General features: G+C 41.2%; 1 long non-coding RNA gene across 1 annotated transcript in view; it reads left to right on the plus strand.

Moving 5' to 3' along the window:
• The window catches only part of LOC140195017 (uncharacterized), a 41,554-nt gene that overhangs the window by 12,294 nt on the left and 10,548 nt on the right, over positions 1-18,712 (plus strand). The window contains exon 2 of the long non-coding RNA XR_011885342.1: positions 12,947-13,103. This is a non-coding gene — a long non-coding RNA (uncharacterized lncRNA). The remainder of the gene's footprint in view (positions 1-12,946; positions 13,104-18,712) is intronic.

Consider the following 18,712-nt stretch of genomic DNA (forward strand, 5'->3'; position numbering starts at 1 on the left):
TGAATAGTCAGAGGCTTTTTCCCAGGGCTGAAATGGCTAACACGAGAGGACACAGTTTTAAGGTGCTTGGAAGTAGGTACAGAGGAGATGTCATGTGTAAGTTTTTTTACGCAGAGAGTGGTGAGTGCATGGAATGGGCTGCCGGCCACGGTGGTGGAGGCGGATAAAACAGGGTCTTTTAAGAGGCTCCTGGATAGGTACATGGAGCTTAGAAAATAGAGGGCTATGGGTAACCTGAGGTAATTTCTAAGTTAAAGACATGTTCGGCACAGTATTGTGGGTCAAAGAGCCTGTATTGTGCAGTAGGTTCTCTATGTTCTATGTTCTATTCTCAGGGTTTACACACCAGGTTCAGGAACAGTTATTACACTTCAACCATCAGGTTCTTGAACCAGAAGGAATAAATTCATGCAACTTTACTCACCCCAACACTGAACTGTTCCTACACCCCATGGACTCATTTTCAAGAGCTCTTAATCCTGTATTCAAAGGATTCAAAGGTACATTTAATGTCAGAGAAATATATACAATATACATCCTGAAATGCTTTTTCTTTGCAACCATCCACAAAATCAGAGGATTGCCCCCAAACAATGAATGACAGTTAAATGTTAGAAACCCAATGTCCCCCCCCCAGCTCCCCTCCCTCCTGCATACAAGCAGCAGCAAACAACAATCCCCTCTCCCCCCACTGGCAAAAAAAACCATTGGCACCCGCCACTGAGCACTCAAGCGTGAGCAAGTCAACAGCAAAGACACAGACGTGCAGTAAGTACCCCAAAGACTACATTGTTCACCCAGCATTCGACATACCGCAGTCTGTCTCTCTCCCTATTAAGGGAGAAAGAGCGTGTCTCCGTTTCACAGCAAGAGGGGAGACATAACAAACAACTCGCTGGTTTATGATGTTAAAAGTCCGTTGCATCACTTTTATTGAGCTCTGTGCCCAAAGGTCTTGGGTCTCTGGGCACACAGCCTTAGATCTTTCATCTCCCGTGACAGACCAGTCTTCTGCTTGGACACCAACCTCCTATCCCCCTGTCTCTAGAGCCACGAAAACTTGATCCTCCAAGGGCTCTTAGGCTGAGCCCTTGGCGTGCCAGTTGTGAAACCCTGAGAGTAGGTCCCATTCCCACAAGGAACTGTAGTCAGCATGTAACTCCAGGTCAGGGTCTTCAAAAGAACCCTGATAGGGAAAAATAGTGGAAGTAGAGGTGTTTCTGAAGATGCAAACAAAGGAGTCACCGTTAGGCACCACTAACCCTCCTAAGCTCCTAATTCTCGATATTTATTGCTTATTTATTATTATTATTATTACCATTATTTAGTTTTTTTTCTTTTTGTATTTGCATAGTTTGTTGTCTTTTGCACATTGTTTGTCCATCTTCTGTGCCATTTTTCATTGAGTCTATTGTATTTCTTTGTATTTACCGTGAAAGCCCACATGAAAAGGAATTTCGGGATAGTATATAGCGACATACAATATATGTACTTTGATAATAGATTTACTTTGAACTTTGCACAACTTATTTAATTTATTTCTTACTGTAATTTATAGTGTTTATTTTATTATGTATTGCAATGTGCTGTTGGTACAAATGACAAATCTCACAACATACGACAGTGATATTAAATCTGATTCTGATGAGGTTACACAAATAATGAGGAAAGTCAAAGTGAAAGAAATGGCACAGATAGGATATGTAGGAAAGCTTGACAAATGAAGTAAAGCTCGAATGGTATTTAACATTTACTTGGAATGCTTCTGCATATTTTGTTAGGCTAACTACAGAGTAAAGGCTGTGCTGGACGATGTTGAGAGATGAAGTGAGGTGAACTACTGTATAAGCAGAAAGAGGTCTATGTTGTTAATGGGTGTGGCCGTTGACACGTATGACATGAACAAATTTGTTTGTACCACAGAGTACTGTATATAAAGATCCTGTGTCACTCCATTCAAAATTATGGAATTTCACCTTCACAGAATTCACAAGTCACTATGCAAAATCCAAGATACAGGAGGAAGTTCATTATGAATTCATGTGGGTGAAAAAGATAAACACAAAATGGAAAAGAAACAATAAATTTTGTTTATTTCCTTCCAACTCATATTTCTTGATCATCAAACAAATAATATGACAGGTTTCTTTTAGCCTGGTAGGTTCATGTTGCCGTGTTTAATTTTCAAGAATTTTCCATATTATTTCCCCTCAGAGTTTCTGAAACAGGATCAACAAATATTTGCAAGTTGTAACTGACCAAGTAAGGGATTTTCACTGGATGAAAAACGCAATATTTTCCAAAAGTTCAATGCTGGAAAATGCTTTGTGCAATGGCTAAAGCTGTGGAGCTTGTTGTATCTACAGTGGGAACAATAAGGGACGACAAAGAAAAAAAGCAAGTTACAACACCATTAAATGTCAAACAGTATTTTCATGTGGAGTGATGCCTAATTTGGAAAAACTCCTGATTATGTGTCATTAAGCACTACAGCATAGCAAGAGGCTGTTTGGCTCATCTATTCCATTCACAATTGTTATTCTTTGTAGTCCAATTGACCCACACCTGGACCATAGCCCTTCCTACCTCTCCCATCCTTGTATTTTTCCAAACTTCTCTTAAATCGAACCCACATCCACCACCTCCACTGACTACTCGTTCCTCACTTGCACCATCTTCTGAATGAAGAAGTTTCCCCCTCAGGTTCTCCTTAAATATTTCACGTTTCACATTTAACCTATGACCTCTAACTCTAGTCTCATGCAATCTCAGTGGAAAAAGCATGCTTGCATTTACTCTATCTATACCCCTCAGAACTTTCTATACATCGGTCAAATCCCCCCCTTCATTCTCCTATGCTCTGGGAAATAAAATCCTAAATTTTCAACCTTACCTTATAACTCAAATCCTCTAGCCCTGACAACATCCTTGTAAATTTCCTCTGTATTCTTTAATCTTATGAAGTGATCTATATGGAGTTCAGTAAGGCATTTGACAAGGTTCCACATGGTAGGCTTATATAGAAAGTCAGAAGGCATGGGATCCAGGGAAGTTTGGCCAGGTGGATTCAGAATTGGCTTGCCTGCAGAAAGCAGAGGGTTGTGGTGGAGGGAGTATATTCGGATTGGAGGATTGTGACTAGTGGTGTCCCACAAAGATCGGTTCTGGGACCTCTAATCTTGTGATTTTTATTAACGACCTGGATGTGGGGGTAGAAAAGTGGGTTGGCAAGTTTGCAGACAACACAGAGGTTGGTGGTGTTGTGGATAGTGTAGAGGATTATTGAAGATTGCAGAGAGACATTGAGTAGGGCATTGAAGAATGCTGTAGAACAGAGGGATCTAGGAATAATGGTGCATAGTTCCCTGAAGATGAAATCTCATGTGGATAGGGTGGTGAAGAAAGCTTTTGGTTTGCTGGCCTTTATTAATCAGAGCATTGAGTATAGGAGTTGGGATGTAATGTTCAATTTGTATAAGGCATTGGTAAAGCCAAATCTGGATTATTGTGTACAGTTCTGGTCACCGAATTATAGGAAAGATGTCAATAAAATTGAGAGAGTACAGAGGAGGTTTACGAAAATGTTGCCTGGGTTTCATCTCCTAAGTTACAGAGAAAGGTTGAACAAGTTAGGTCTTTATTCTTTAGAGCGTAGAAGGTTGAGGGGGGACTTGATAGAGGTGTTTAAAATTATGAGGGGGATTGATAGAGTTGACGTGGTTAGAGTTTTTCCATTGACAGTGGGGAAAATTCAAACAAGAGGACATGGGTTGAGAGTTAGAGGACAAAAGTTTCAGGGTAACATGAGGTGGAACTTCTTTACTCAGGGAGTGGTAGCTGTGTGGAATGAGCTTCCAGCAGAAGTGGTTGAGGCAGGTTCTATGTTGTCGTTTAAAGTTAAATTGGATAGATATATGGACAGGAAAGGAATGGAGGGTTATGGGCTGAGTGCTGGTCGGTGGGAATAGGATAGGGTAAGAGGATTAGAAGGGCCGAGATGGCCTGTTTCCATGCTGTAATTGTTATATGGTTATAAGTGGGCTGAGAAGTGGCAGGTGGAGTTCAACCCAGAGAAGTGTGAGATGGTACACTTTGGAAGGACAAACTCCAAAGCAGAGTACAAAGTAAATGGCCGGATACTTGGTAGTGTGGAGGAGCAGAGGGATCTGGGGGTACGTGTCCACAGATCCCTGAAAGTTGCCTCACAGGTAGATAGGGTAGTTAAGAAAGCTTATGGGTTGTTAGCTTTCATAAGTGGAGGGATAGAGTTTAAGAGTTGCGATGTAATGATGCAGCTCTATAAAACTCTGGTTAGGCCACACTTGGAGTACTGTGCCCAGTTCTGGTCGCCTCACTTGTAGGAGGGATGTGGAAGCATTGGAAAGGGTACAGAGGAGATTTACCAGGATGCTGCTTGGTTTAAAGAGTATGAATTATGATCAGAGATTAAGGAAGCTAGGGCTTTACTCTTTGGAGAGAAGGAGGATGAGATGAGACATGATAGAGGTATACAAGATATTAAGAGGAATAGTTAGAGTGGACAGCCAGCGCCTCTTCCCCAGGGCGCCACTGCTCAATACAAGAGGACATGGCTTTAAGGTAAGGGGTGGGAAGTTCAAGGGGGATATTAGAGGAAGGTTTTTTACTCAGAGAGTGGTTGGTGCGTGGAATGCACTGCCTGAGTCAGTGGTGGAGGCAGATAAACTAGTGAAATTTAAGAGACTACTAGACAGGTATATGGAGGAATTTAATGTGGGGGGTTATATGGGAGGCAGGGTTTAAGGGTTGGCACAACATTGTGGGCCAAAGGGCCTGTACTGTGCTGTACTATTCTATGTTCTATGCTAGATTGTATTAACAACTTTTCACCTTCAGAACTTGCAGAGAAAGTTATGGAGGAAATCGTGGCACTTACAACCAAGGCTGTGTTTTAAGACATTATTGAAGAAGATGTGTTTTAACTCCACAATTCACACAAGGATTTGTCAAATGAAGATCTCATGCTATTGGAGTAAGAATGAGCTCCAGATAAGGTTAGGTAGATAGATAAATGCTTTATTGATCCACAGGAAACTACAGTGCCACCGTAGCATTACAAGTGCACAGATATAAATATTAGAAGAGAAGTAGAAAGAATAAAATATTAATTACCACAACAATCGAGCAGGAGGGGATCATCACTTCCCCGGCTATAGATTGATTCATTATAGAGCCTAATGGCCAAGGGTAAGAATGACCTCATATAGCACTCTTTGGAGCACCGTAGTTGTCTTTGTCTATACTGAAAGTGCTCCTCTGTTCAGCCAAGGTGGCATGCAGAGGGTGAGAAACATTGTCCAGAATTGCCAGGATTTTCCATTGGGTCCTTTGTTCTACCATAGCCTCCAGTGTGTGCAGTTTGACTCCTATAACAGAGCCAGCCTTTCTAATTAGTTTATTGAGTCTGTTTAGACTCATGACAAAACTGCCTGTCATGTATCTTACCATACTTTGATCAGGATGTGGCTATCCATTGTGCAAATGATCCAAACTAAGCGTGTGGTATAAAGGTGGCATGATTACTGCATGACAGCGCAAGCTGTTACAAGGAAATGTGCAGGGAGAAAATTCACTGCAATTGACAGACAACTCTTAACACTTTTTTTTTCCTTTCCAGAGCAGAGACTCCTTCTCTCTTCAAGCAACTTAAGTATTTCTGTGCACTGTTATTTGTTGTTGTTATATCTTGCAACTCACTTTGATGTGCATTTAGAGCTGTTTGTCTCCATTCGAACTGAAGATTGGAAGATGATAAGCATCCACAGTTGCCTGTGTCTCTAAATGTCGCTACTGACCACTTAAGGGATTTGTTTTAGAAAATGTCAGGCAGTCTCCTAACTGGCCTCCTGAGGTGAACAATTAGCTCTGTTAATAGTAGTAATTGGTAGTGATGTCATGTCAGACATGATATCTCCATTTGGATCTGGGCCTGTGGGCATTCATTATGATACAGTGGTGCAGGTGGTAGAGCTGTTCCCTCACAACTCCTGCAACCCAGTTTTCCATCCTGGCCTCTGGTGTGTGTGTGTGTATATGACCTTGAGAGTTTCCAACAGGTACTGTGGATTCCACCCACATTTCAGAGACATGTGGGTTGGTATGTTAATTGACCACTGTATATTGCTATCGTGCCCAGGTGGATGGTAAAATCTGGGAGGTAGAGGGCATTTGTGGGAATGTGGGCACAATAGTGGAGATATGGGTTGCTCTGTGACCTGTCAGAGACCTGAAGCACCAAAGTGACTCCTTCTATTTCATAAGGAAATGATGGGATATACGGCAGTTTCAGCAGGAAACCAACTAATGGCAGGACCCTCACAGGTAGGAAATTCCCCAATCACATGATTGCAGAAATCAGGAATTTCTGATGCCAGGGAAAGCATACAACTTTAATATGTGTATTTAAAATATTCTGGTATTGTTATAAAATTGGAGATTTCGCACAACTCTCAGATGCAAATATGGCGAACTCCTGCAATTTCAGCCCATGGTTTGCATAAAAACAAAGAAATACAACATAACATAAATGGTCCAGACAATGTAATACTGTAAGTGTGCGCCAGCTGTTATATCTTGCTGATAAGAATAAAGTCTTACTAAACGTCCATTTTGGAGGAGTACATCATGGGCACGAGCTTTCTCAGCATCCAGGACATCTTCAAGGAGCATCCTCTCTGACACAATCACATCCTTCCTATAGTGCAGTGATCCATCATTAAGGACCCCCATATCCCAGGACATGCCCTCTTCTCATTACTACCACCAGGAAGGAGGTACAAGAGCCTGAAGGCACACACTCAATAATTCAGGAATAGCTTCTTACCCTCTGCTACCAGATTTCTGAATGGACATTGAACCCATAAACAGGACCTCACTACTTTTTATTTCTCCTTTTGCACTACTATTTAATTTAACATATATATACTTCTTACTGTAATTTACTGTTTAAATTATTATATATTGCAATGTACTACTGCCACATAACACATTTCATGACTTATACCAGTGATAGTAAACCTGATTCTGATTCAATACCGGGATAAATAAGGTGCACATGGCTAAGGTGAATGGGAATTGGAGCTGCAAATAACACTATAGCAAGCTGTAGCCAAAAGCCAGCATTATTGGGGTTCGATTGGATTAGGAAACTAAGTATTAAAGATTTAATCACTATGTTAAGTAGAACAGATTTGTACAGGTTTTACCTTGTAACCAGCAGGAAAAACAAAAAGCCTTGCAGATTCTCATAGAAATGTCAACAGGGACAGGCCCATGACCAAGAATGGCAATTCAATAGTCAAATCAAACTGACTAAGGACAGTGAGGTGAGATAGAAAACAGCTATTCCAAAGGTAAAGGAGGTGAGGGACCTACTTCCTCGGAGCATTTAAGATTATAGCTAGGAAGCAGCTGCAAAAGATAGAAGCAATTGAAAATACTGCAGCATCAGCAAACAGAGCAGTGAGGAAAGAATGAGAAAACATGGTGACTGTGGAGCAGTTCGTAATGCACTGGCACTAGAAGAAAATCTCCCCAGTTATGCCAAGTTGAAGAGTTTGGAAAGTTATGAATACATTTTGTACCTCATACCTTGGTTCAAGATCTCACTGCAAAGGATCAAAGTAGGAGTTGATAACCTGACCAAGAATCGGAGATTTAGAGACCTGGGGGAAGCATTGAGAACATTCTTTGAAAGCAAATACTGTAACTAGTAGGTTTAGTTGTCAGAACTCCAGCCAACAAAAGCTGAGGCTGTATTTACTTTGGAATCAAAGAGTTGTGAGCAGAAGCTGTAGAGCACAGTGGCAACAGGGATTTTGAATGGACGGTCATAATAGCTATGGTATCAACAGAAGCAAAGCTGTTTTGGAAAATCAACATCATAGACAAAAACATAACAGCATAACCATAAAGTGTAACCCTAATAGAATGAAAGGACCACAACAGAAGGGAGACAAAAATTGGCAACAGTTTACAGACAAACCCCACATTACAGCAATTAAGGTAATGGAATTTTTACCTAACATAATTTACAAATCGCTACTAAGAAATCTGAGATACATAATAAAAAATCACTCTCATGGAATGTGTGTCAATTTTTATTGTTTCTTCAACTCACATTTTTGATGCATGCACAGCTGATATGGCTTCACATCACAGAAAATTAAAATCTGGTTATTTTTGTAGGAATGTGACCTCCTGTAACACAAAGGTTCCCTGTGTGGTGTGCAGTGAGAGTGGGACAGAGAGCATGACTGGAAGCATAGAGAGTCATGCAGCACTGAAACAGGCCTGTCAGCCTACCACATCCATGCTGCCTGTTTAAACTATTTACATTGCAATCCTGTTTACCAGCAATACATCAGTATCCTATGTCTTGGCAATTCAAGCACTTGTCTAAATGTTGTGAGAATATCTTCCACTATTCTTCATTCAGCACGTTCCCAATTCTATTCACCCTCAGTGTAAAAAAACTCTCTCTCAGCTCTCCTCTAAACCTCCTTACATTCTCCTTAAATCCTGTCCTCTAAACCTCCTCACATTCTCCTTAAATCCTGTCCTCTAAACCTCCTTACATTCTCCTTAAATCCTGTCCTCCTGCCTTACACTCTCTCACCATGGGAGAAAAGGTATTTGCTATCAACACTAGGCTCCTTATAAATTTACCTATACCTATCAAACCTCGCCTCCACTTGAGAGAGAAAAAAACAGCTTATCCAGTCTTTACCTATAATTGAAATGCTCCAATCCAGCCAGCAGCTTGGTGAATCTTGCATCCTCTCTGACACAATCACATCCTTCCTATAGTGCAGTGACCAGAACTGTACACATTACTCTGGATGAGGTCAATGTTTTATAGTGTTAACGTACATTCCAGCACTCCTATGCTACTGTTAATGATGGCAAGCATCCCATTTGCCTTTTCCACCATTAACCAGCTGTGCTGCCACATTCAGTAATCAGTGGACCCCACTATCCATCGCCACTCCCTTGGGCTCTATCATTTACTGTGTACAACCTCGGCTTACCTGCGTTCTCAAAATGCATCACCTTGCACTTGTCAGGATTAAATTACGTTTGCCATTGCTCCGCACAACTTCTTAGCTGATCTATAACATGCTGTAGTATTAGGTGACCACCCCTGTTTTTCTATCAGAGTCATACCTCATGGAAACAGGCCCTTTGGCCCAATATTTTCCTATCAACTGTGTTGCCCAGTGAGCTAGTCCCATCTGGAAGTGTTTGGCCCATGACTCTCAACACCTCTCCTATCCACTACGTACTTAGATGGCTTTTAAACATTGTTGATGTGCCTGCCTCAGCCACTATTTTTGGCAGCTCTTTCCAATACACACCACCCTTTGTGTGAAGAAGCTGCTTCTGATGTCCCTTTGAAATCTCTTGCCTGTGATCTTAAACATAGGTCCTCTTGTTTTTAGTACCATTTCCCTGGGAAAATAAAATGTGTTGTTTCTCCTTACGTGGCTTCTCAAAATGTATCACCTCACAGTTGTTGGGATTAAATTCCATTTGCCACTGCTCTATCAAACCCTCCATTCGATTGATATCCTACTTTTCTTGCTATCTGCAAAATAATCTGAACAAACATATCTCCTACATGTACCACAGAAAGAATCCTATTTGGATGCTCTGCATGTGACCGGATGAAACTGCAGAGTTGTGGGCAAAGCTCAGCACATCGCGGAAACCAGCCTCCCCTCTATCGACTCTGCCTATACCTCTCACTGTATCAGTAGAGCAGCCAGCATAACCTGAAACATCACCTTCCCTGGACTTCTCTCCCTCCTCTCATTGGGCAGAAGGTACAAAAGCTTGAAAGCATCTACCACCAGGCTGAAGAACAGTTTAAATCCCACTGCTATAAGACTATTAAATAGTTCCCTAAAAGGATAAGTTCGACTCAGCCTCACAGTCTAACTCATTATGATCTTGTACTGCACTGTTTACCTGCATTGCACATTCTCTGCAGTTATTATATTTTATTCTACATTGTTATTTTTCTACCTTAATGCACTGTGTAATGATTTGATCTGTATGAAGAGCATGCAAGACAAGCTTTTCACAGTGTCTTGATATAATAAACCTATTTGTATGGATGATGGAGGTTGATTTGAAGCATGGGGGGACAGCAGTCTGAATGAGTGAAGTGTTGAAGATGTCAGTAAAGACTTCAGTGAGCTGGTGTGCATACTCCCTGAGTACTCAGCCTGGGATACCGTAGCATCTGTCATGCACCTGGCCCTGACACACCAAGAAACAAGGACACATGCTAGAATGCTGTTTCTGGATTTCAGTTTGGCCTTAAACGCTACTGTCCCACAGATCTTATTGAACATGCTCCTATTCCTCAGTCTAAATACTCTACTGTGCAACTAGGTGTTAGACTTCCTAACCAACAGGCTTCAGTCAGGATGCGCCATCACTCCTCTCTCCCCATCATCCTCAACACAGGTGCCTCCCAGGGCTGTGTGCTGAGCCCATTGCTGTACACTCTGCCCACACATGACTGCCTGGCCAAACACCTGAGTAATCACACTGGAGGTGGTGGGGCTCTTCACCAACAGTGATGAGACAGCCTACAGAGAGGAGGTGGAAGAGCTCAAGGCCTAGTGAAACTTCTATAGATGTACCTTGGAGAGCATTCTTACAGGCTGCATCACTGTCTGGTATGGGGGGGGGGTGCGGCTACTGCACGGGAAGGAAAGAAACTGCAGCAGGTCGTAAATTTAGTCGGCTCTATCTTAGGTACTAGCCTACAAAGTAGGAAATGTGTGTCAGAACAGCATCCATTAATAAGGACCCCAGCACCCAGGACATGCCCTTTTCTCACTGTTACCATCAGGTAGGAGGTACAGAAGCCTGAAGGCACACACTCAGCGATTCAGGAACAGCTTCTTCCCTTCTGCCATCCGATTCCTAAATGAACATTGAACCCGTGAACACTACCTCACTTTTTAAGTATGTATCATTTCTGTTTTTGCACAATTTTTAATCTATTCAATATACATATAGTGTAAGTGATTTATTTATTTATTGTTATTATTATTTTTTTCTTCTATATTATGTATTGCAATGAACTGCTGCTGCTAAGTTAACATTTCATGACACATGCCGGTGATAATAAACCTGATTCTGGTCTTAAAACACATCCTACACAATCAGACAGGCTCACCAATGCCTCTACCTTCTGAGGAGGCTGAAGAGAGCCGGACTATGCACATTATACTCACGTCCATCTACAAATGCACCATAGGGAGCATCCTAACAAGCTGCATTACCTCACAGTGTGGAAACTGCACTGTGGCAGACAGAAAGGCTCTGCAACAGGTAGTCAAAACTGCCCAAAGCGTTACTAGCACCAGCCTAATAACCATCAAGGACATATATATAGAAAGGTGCCAGTAACTTAATGAAGAGTCTCATCCACCCTGCTCATGGACTGTTAGTCCTGCTCCCCTCGGGGAGGAGGCAATGTGGCATCCACACGAAGACCTCCAGATTCAAAAACAGTTACTTTTTCCAGGAGATAAGGCCTCCACCCACTAACCCACCCCACCACCATTACCTTGTAATTTCTTGTCTGAGTCACCTTATGTGCAGACACTCCTGTGTCAGGCATCACTTTATGGACATACAAACAATCTATGTATATGAACTATCCTGTATCTATATTTTTTTTATTATTGTATTCTTTATTTCATTGTGGTTTGTTGCAGTGCATCAGACCTAGAGTAACAATTATTTTGTTCTCCTTTAGACTTGTGTATTGGAAATGACATTAAACAATCTTGAATCTTGAATCAATTCCAATTCCAATATCATAAACATAAAATATCCCTGCACTGATCCTTATGCTATAATATTGGTCACAGGCTTTCCACTGACTCAGAAACGGAGTGGAAACATATCACTCTTGATTCAAAGGGACTATCTGAGGAGAATACAGATTTACAAATCATCCAAATGTATTAGAAGAAACAAATCAGCAGGCGAATTTGTGACAAGTCCACAAATAGAGCAATAATTCCAGGGAGTTGAGATTTGATATTATTAGAGATAATAATTTAAGACTGCAGAAATCTAAAGAAGTGTGAAAGTAAGAGGGACACTTACAAACCAAAAAAAAGAGCATGAAAAACTGCTGGTTTAGATGTAATTGGACTGAAATGTTAACTTTGTGTCTCTTTAAAGGTTCCCTGTCCTGCTGAGAATTTCCAGCATTTTCTGCTTTTGTTTTAGATTTTCAGCATCTGCAGTCCTTTGCTTCACAGTTTTGAATTAACATTATTTATTGCGGACAAATTATAGGAATCAGTCCTGAGGAATAGTAAAAACCTTCATTTAGAAAGGCATCTTTATCAGGAAATGGGCATCTCGGATTTGTTGGTTAGTGGTCACTTCTGATAAACTTCTTTGACATTTTTGTGGAAATAATGAAGGTTGAGACATTCACTCAGCAGAATTATCATGTAGTGTGTTCCTGATCAAGCTCCATAAAAAAGTTGTATGTTTCAAAATCATTCTTCTGAATGGTAGTCAATATAGGGCAATCTGCTTGCTTGCTTATAGAATGCTTCAATGCTAGGATTCAACCTAGTGCAACTTTATTCCATTCTCTCTATATCTTTACTTAGGTAGACCCATGCAAAATATTCCAAGTGCGGTCCGCTGGAGCCCAAAGCAATTATGATAAAATGTTTCTACTATTTTACTCTAATCCTTTTGCAACAAAGACCAACATTCTATCTACCATCATGACTGCTTGCTCTATCAGCATGTTAACTTACAGGAGTCCCTCTAATATCAACAGATTTCAGTCTCTTGCCATTTAAAGCTACTTTTTGCTTTCTAGCAACGTGAATTTCTTCATATTTTCTGCTTACAGGTGGAATCCAGAGCACAGTGCTGCACGAAGACAGAGACAGAAAGAACACCAAAAGAATATAGATTTGGCTGTAGAGGGAGATCTCACCAATTAATGTGATCTGAGAGCTCATTTGCACATGCAGCTTTGAAAATTGGATGTTTAAACTGTCATATTTGTAAGTTTAACATTTTAAACTTCTCATTTGCAAGTACATTGACTATATGTATTAAAGAGAGCTTTGCAAATTTAAAATACAGTTGTGAATACCTTAGGATAAGTTAATGAATCTAAATATGCAACCTGTATACAGTAACATTTTTCAGCTTTTAATAAGAGTGATCATGTGATATATGTATATTTATGTTAAATATAGCCGTTATTTTAAGATTTTGGGGAGTCTATTCCTTAAAGAACATAGAGCACAGAACACACTGCAGCACAGTACAGGCCCTTTGGCCCGCAATGTGGTGCCGACATTTTAACCTACTCTAAGATCAATCTAACCCCTTCCTTCTAAATAGCCCTCCATTATTCTATCATCCATGCGTCTAACTAAGAGTTTCTTAAATGCCCCTAATGTATAATCCTTTTAACACCACCACTGGCAGGACATTCCATGCACTCATTACTCTGTGTGTAAAGAAATTACCTCTGTCTTCCCCCTATACTTACCTCCAATTACCTTAAAATTATACCCCCCTGGTATTAGCCATTTCTGCTCTGGGAAAAATAAATAGTTTTTTAAAAAAACTGTCTGGCTCATGGTTAGCCCTTGTATTTGAACTGCTTTGTGACTCAGTTGAATATTGACTGCCACAAATGATGATGGTGTTTGCCTGTCTTTCAAGTGCACAAAGGAGTGAGACTGATACTCAGCTCTGGAGGACAGCTGTGTAGAACCCACAACTCACCACAGAGAGTGCTGAGATAGATTGGTCATAAAAGATCTGAAAAACCAGTGGAATAATATGTTTGGAAACAGAACAGATCAGTGTCAGTAAAACAGAAGGACAGAGAGTTGGGGTCAGGGAAGGGCCCCACTGAAAACTATAAGGCGCCAGAGCTAAGGACAACAAAGAGGTAGTCGCAGGCTGAGGAACAGCTATGGGGTTGCTCCTGTCGCTGGACAGGGCTGTGTACAAGGACTCATCAGAGGATCTGAATCAATACACCATGGTTGTCACAGACTTTATAGAACCAGTCGTTGACGAGTGTGTCCCCACAAAATCATTCAGTCTTCCCCAACCAGAAGCCCTGAATGAACCATGGGATCTGCAAACTGTTGAGGTCCAGATCAGTGGCTTTCAGGTCTGGCAACCGATTAAGATACAAGAGATCCAGGTACGATCTCTGGAAAGCAATCTCATATACAACACAGTGACTCCAAACCAAACTTGACTCAACAAGGCTTTGCTCCTGGATAAGCTCAATGCTTTCTATGCCACTTAGACTGTCAAAACTTGGAGAAAACTTCACCAACTTCCACAGCCTTCGATGATTTTAGTCTCTGAGCCGAACATGAGGGCATCCTTCAGGAAAGTGAACCCATGGATGGCATCCCACATAGATGGGATACCTGGCTGAGTTCTAAAGACCTGTGCTGATCAACTGGCAGGAGTGTCCACCAATATCTTTCACCTTTCGCTTTGGCAGTCTGAGGTACCCACCTGCTTCAATCAGGCTCTATTATAGTGGTGCCCAAGAAGAATGTGGTAACCTGAATGACTATCAATGCCCCTCAATGACTATCCACTGTGATGAGGTGCTTTGAGAGGTTGAAACATATCAACTCCTTCCTGAGAAGTGACTTAGATCCACTCCAGTTTGCCTACCAGAGCAATAGGTACAAAGCAGATATCATAAACAAGAGAAAATCTGCAGATGCTGGAAATCCGAGCAACACACACAAAATGCTGGAGGAACTCAGCCTCCCAATCTACGTCAGGTCTCCCAATGTACAGGAGGGCACACCGGGAGCTTCCAGTGGCTATCTACGCGCCGTGCGCCAGAACAAGCAGGATCTCCCACTGGCCACCCATTTTAATTCCACTTCCCATTCTCATTCCGTTATGTCCACCCATGACCTCCTCCACTGTCATGATAAGGCCAGATTTTAGTTGGAGGAACAACACCTTATATTCCATCTGGGGAGCCTCCAACCTGATGGCATGAACATTGATTTCTCAAACTTCCAGTAATGCCTCCACCACCCCCACCCCACCTCAGCATTTCCCATCCCCTTTTCCCTCTCTCATGTTATCTCCTTGCCTGCCCATCACCTCCCTCTGGTGCTTCTCCACCCCCTTCCCCCCCCTTTTCTTACTTCCATGGCCTTCTGTTTCTTTCATCAATCAACTTACTAGCTCTTTGCTTCATCCCCCGCCTCCAAGTTTCACCTATCACCTGGTCTTTCTCTCTCCCCTCCCTCCCCCCACCTTTCAAATATACTTCTCAACTTTTTTCTCCAGTCCTGCCGAAGGGTTTTGGCCCGAAACGTCAACTGTGCTTTTTTCTGTAGATGCTGCCTGGCCCACAGCAGATGTCATTTCATTGACTTGTCACTCAACCCTGAAACATCTGGAAAGTGAAGATGCATACATCAGGATGCTCTTCATTGACTACAGCTTGGCATTCAATACTAACATCCACTCAAGCTAATCAATACCTTGGCCCGAACACCTCCTTGTGCAATTGGATCCTCAACAGTTTCCTCACTTGCAGACATCAGACAGTTCAGATTTGCAAAAACATCTCCTCCATAATTTCCATCAGTACAGATACACTACAAGTCCCCTTCTCTGCTCACTTTACACTTATGATTGTGAGGCTAAACACAGCTCCAATGCCATATTTCAGTTTGTTGATGATACCACTGTCATTGACCAAATCAAAGGTAGTGATGAACCAACATATAGGAGGGAGCTTGTAAATCTGGCTGAGTGGTGCCACAACACAATCTCTCACTCGATGTCAGCAAGACCATTGAAATCAAGACCATTGATTTCAATGGTCTTATTGATTTTACTAGGAGAAAACCAGAGGTCCATGAGCCAGTCCTCATCAGTGGATCAGAGGTGGAGAGCGTCAGCAACTTTAAACTCCTTGGTGTTATCATTCATAGGATCTGCTCTGGATCTAGGTTGTAAATGCCATTAAGAAAAAAGCACAGTAGTGCCTCTACTTCCTCAGAAGTTTGCAAAGATTCAGTGTGGTGGAGAGGATATTGACTGATTGGATCACAACCTGGCATGGAAACACCAATGCTGTTGAATGGAAAAGCCCACCATTGAGCACATCTACAAGGAGTGCTATCATAGGAAAGCAGCCTCCATCATCAAGGACCCCCACCATCCAGGCCATGCCCTCTTCCCACTGCTGCTATCAGGAAGAAGGTACAGGAGCCCCAGCATCCACACCACTGCATGTGCTACAGCATGCTCTCTTCTCACTGCTGTGATCAGGAACAGTTATTATGCCTCAAACATCAGGCTTTTGAATCAAAGGGGATAACTTCATTCAACTTCACTCTCCCCATTCATAGTTTCTACAACCTATGGACTCAATTTCAAGGACTTTTCACCTCACGTCCTCGATATTTATTGCTCATTTATTATCATTTTGTTTCTTTTGTAATTGCACAATTTGTTGTCTTTTGCACGTTGGCTATTTGTCTGTTCTTTTGGGTGTTGTCCTTCATTGATTCCATTGTTTTTCTTGGATTTACTGTAAATGGCCACAAGAAAATGAATCTCAGGGTTGTATATGGTAACATATATGTACTTTGATAATAAATTTACTTTGAACCTTTGAACTTTGAAGTTATGGGTAATTTTAACTTGCATCCAGTGTTTGAAGCATGCTCGAATTGCCTATTTATCAAAGGAACATAGTAATAATATACAAACAATTCAGGAATAGTTAAATTACCAGTAGCTATTTTCCAATAGGCTGTTACAATCTTTTCCTGTTTTCAGAAAGAAAGATTTAGCAGTGCCTTCATGACAAGAATTTTGATTATATGCACATCAACCTCTCTGGACATTGATCATGTAACAGCAAGATAATCCTAATAATCCTTCTGATGAGGCGGTTCTATCCTGAAACGGTGACTCTGTTTCTCTCCCCACGCATGCAGCCTGACTGGCTGAATATTCACAGTACTTTTTGCTTGTAGTTTTAGGTTCCAGTATCTGCAGTTTTTTTTTGATATTCCTACCGATGTTTGATTTAGCAAATGTGCCAATTATGCTCTCACCTTACAAAACTGAGACTTCAAGAGTACCTGAACAATATGCTGGTGTGCTCCAACAGGAATATGAAAGGCATCATAGGACTTTCAAATTGGTACATTCCATCTCCTGAAAAAAATAAAGATTCTCGTTAAAGAATATAATTTAAAGTCTGAAATCGACAAGTGCATGGAAAGCTCTGCTCTTCAACAATTAGAAGTATGACTTATGATTCCACACCACTGAGTTTTTTCTCTTTCCCTGTACCTTTCAGCACTTCCCAGTTCCAACACGATCCCCAGCACACACGTACAAAGCAAGCACCACAACACAAGCTCACCAAGCTCTCTTGGCACATGGTGCACATTGCTGTTTGCCACATCCACAAACAGTAGTGAGATTAAGCAAAATACCTCAAAGTTCAAAGTAAATTTATTATCAAAGTACATATATGTCACCATATATAACCCTGAGATTCATTTTCTTGCAGGCATACTCAATAAATCCATAAGAGAATAATAACCATAATCAAATCAATGAAGGCCGCACCAACTTGGGCATTCAACCGGTGTCCAAAAGACACAAACTGTACAAATACGAAAAGAAAGAAATAATAATAATAAATAAACATTGAGAACATGAGATAAAGAGTAATTGAAAGTGAGGCCATAGGTTGTGAGAACGTTTCCATGATGGGGCCAAGTGAAATATTACCTCTCTTGCTTTTAGGATAGAGATTGTACATCTGGAAATTGAGGACCTCCACAGAGGTTGATAGATGTAGTGAAGTGATTGACAGAGAAAATGTGGAACTTGGCCGCAAGTCTTTGGATAGTGGCAGTAGGGGGCAAAACAAGAAACCAGTACTGAAGATACTCTGACTATTTCAGGACACAAGATAGAAATGATAGGAGGGATGCTGAGTGGAAAAATAGAGAAGGATTATTGATTGAAGGTAGTATAGATAGTATAAAGGCTCCAAAGAGATTGGATAAAGAAAATGAACTTGGTTCAAAGCATGAAAAAACCATCTGCGATTTTGATTAGGGTCATTTTAGTTCTGAGACAAAACAGAAGGGTTGCTGTTTTTTTTTAGTACAGCAATGATGCTTTGAAAGAATAGATGGTAGTACTTAGAAGTCATGCCAGTTTACATTGCTAACATTTGCAGGCCTGTAAAGGGATTTGTAATTGCATCTGCTTGGATGAACATATGTACCAAGTGTTGGGATTAGGTTAAATAGATCTTTCTGACCAAAACAGTTACGATGGGCCAAGTGTCATAAATTCCATGTGATTCTCTGGTCCTTCAAATATTTTACATGTGAAATGGCTGTCTTACCAATGGACTGAATACAAGTGAGTTAATTCTTAAGTTATGGAAACAGCCTGAAGTCACGTCAGTGCTTATATAATGTAACTTCTGTCTCCACATAGTATTTTTATGGAGTTTCTACCTGTTGTAGGTTTAAGCTTTCAGACCCATGCAAGGAGAAAATCTGAAGTTCAGGAATATGATCTAAAATTAGACTGGCCTGAACATAATCCAGACTAC

The sequence above is a fragment of the Mobula birostris genome, chromosome 3, assembly GCF_030028105.1.
Source record: "Mobula birostris isolate sMobBir1 chromosome 3, sMobBir1.hap1, whole genome shotgun sequence".
NCBI classification, from domain to species: Eukaryota; Metazoa; Chordata; class Chondrichthyes; order Myliobatiformes; family Myliobatidae; genus Mobula; species Mobula birostris.